This window comes from Penaeus chinensis, chromosome 1 (genome assembly GCF_019202785.1).
Source record: "Penaeus chinensis breed Huanghai No. 1 chromosome 1, ASM1920278v2, whole genome shotgun sequence".
Lineage (NCBI taxonomy): Eukaryota > Metazoa > Arthropoda > Malacostraca > Decapoda > Penaeidae > Penaeus > Penaeus chinensis.
The window spans coordinates 32,385,259-32,387,758 of NC_061819.1; the positions used below are offsets into that span (position 1 = coordinate 32,385,259).

Genomic DNA, 2,500 nt, shown 5'->3' on the forward strand with positions numbered 1-2,500 from the left:
TCCTCCAAATTTCCCCTCTCCTCCTCCCCGTCCGAACAGCGCTTCGGCCACGTCCCGGAGACAGGATTGCTGGACGAGAAGACGAAGGAGCTGTTCAACAGACCCCGCTGCTCTTTGCCCGACGTCCTCCCCGACCAGAGTTCCTACACGCTCAGTCCTCGTCTGAAGCGATTTGTGAAGCAGGGGAAGCGGTGGGACAGGTTCAACATCACGTGGGGGTGAGTACAAGTGTTTTGTTTTTGGTGGTGTTTTGGTGTGTGTGTGTGTGTGTGTGTGTGTGTGTGTGTGTGTGTGTGTGTGTGTGTGTGTGTGTGTGTGTGTGTGTGTGTGTGTGTGTGTGTTTTCATCGTGTGGTGATGTGTTGGATGTATTGGTTGCCTCCGGTTTATATTACCTCAGTGTCATCAGTTACATTGTTAAAATGTCCGAATCATACGGGTCACTGGACAATGAAGAGTGAGATCGTGTTCTCTGGGTTACTTTATCTCAGCGTCCAGGAAAATAAACCCGTGGCACTTTTTCTATGCTTCGTTGAAGTCACACGAAAGAGTCACACGAGAGTTGACTATGAAATTAGAATTATTTTCTTTCAGATGTCGGTTTTTAGTTTAGTTTTTAGTTGCACTTTCGTATCGTGATTAGAATCTACACTTTTGGTGGTGATTATGAGGAAAAGAAAATGTATGCTTATTTCGAATTAAGCAAGAATGAATGACTGTTTCTCATGGCAGTATCTATCATTATGACATTATTACGAATTATATAACACGCAAGGGTTATTTAAAAAATAATAGTTGTTCCTTTTTGTGTAATATGCCTGTCTCTTATTTACTGCTACGTTTGTATAGAATATTAATTTCCATGCATGTTTCTATAAACCAATGAGATGCAGGTATACCGGTGATGTAGAGAATTATAACATTATTTTTATGCTAATCAGAGTGATTTACTTGTTAACACCATTGATATTTTTTACCAATGTTCGTCTTGCAAAACACAGTTTGCTGAATTATTTTACTATTATTAGTTTCCCCCCCCCCCCACACACACACACACAATCGTACATTGATGGGTAAACGCAATATACAAAATAGCTTACGTATTGTACCAAAGAAAACGTGGACCGTATTTGGTTTAGCATAGTTTGTCATAAATATTTGGCAGAAATTCCGTTTTCTCTGTCGCTCAGGCTTTTTCTCATTTTCTGTGGGGTATGTTATCGACGGGGTAGCTCATATATTTGAAAATGTCGACGTTTGACTTCATAATTAGGATTTAATGACATATATTCGGTGTGTTTGTATTGTGCCTGTAGATATATATATATATATATATATATATATATGTGTGTGTGTGTGTGTGTGTGTGTGTGTGTGTGTGTGTCTGTGTGTGTGTGTCTGTGTGTGTGTGTGTGTGTGTGTGTGTGTGTGTGTGTGTGTACACATGCATGGTTTAGTAGGTGTTCTATTTCGATTTCGACTTAATATTTGTTGTTGTTAAGTATATTTTTCCTTTGCACCCATTCACTTAACACTCCATAATTCACTGTTAATGAACCTAAATATAAGGAAAAATAAGCTCCTCGACAAACTCCCCGGAACATTTTAAACAACCATTACTCTCCTCATCAAAAATCTCCTCATAGTTGGCCAGCTTATTTGTTCACCGATCCAAAAGCTTACACATGTGTATTTGCATGCCTGGTAACAGTGTTTGCAATAGCAGCAATATATGAGAAAAGTCGAGATTACTGTACGTGACTTCGCTGCCGACCCAAGAGTGGTTGGTCTTTCCGCACTTACCGGGAGGAACTCGCTTTGGATCTGCTGTTGAAAGGCAGATGTGTATATTAGTGTGTAGAAGGAAGTATAAGTATATGTGTGTAGTGGGGTAAGACCTACATATATACTTGCGCGCTCGTGTATGATACATGCACACACACGTACATACATACATGCACACACACACACACACACACACACACACACACACACACACACACACACACACACACACACACACACACACACACACACACACACACACGAGATCCCTGTTCTCCTAAACTCAGGGATAGTTCTCTCTCTCTCTCTCTCTCTCTCTCTCTCTCTCTCTCTCTCTCTCTCTCTCTCTCTCTCTCTCTCTCTCTCTCTCTCTCTCTCTCTGAGTTTAGTTCTCCTGTATTGAAACAGCTAGATATGACTCTCTCTCACTCACTCACTCACTCACTCACTCACTCACTCACTCACTCACTCACTCACTCACTCACTCACTCACTCACTCACTCAATTACTCAATTACTCACTTACTCACTTACTCACTTACTCACTTACTCACTTACTCACTCACTCATTCACTAAGTAACTAACTAATTCACTCACCCACACTCAGTCACTCACTCAATCAAAAAGGTCACCCACTCACATATCTATACATCTCTCTATCCATGTAACTTCCAATCAACCTGCCCGTCTAACTATACATTTGTATATTTACTTTA

At 40.8% G+C, this 2,500-nt stretch overlaps 1 protein-coding gene across 1 annotated transcript in view; it reads left to right on the forward strand.

Annotated features, from left to right (window-relative positions):
* The window catches only part of LOC125038170 (dipeptidase 1-like), a 90,647-nt gene that overhangs the window by 44,299 nt on the left and 43,848 nt on the right, over positions 1-2,500 (forward strand). The gene's annotated exons all lie outside the window — the stretch shown is intronic.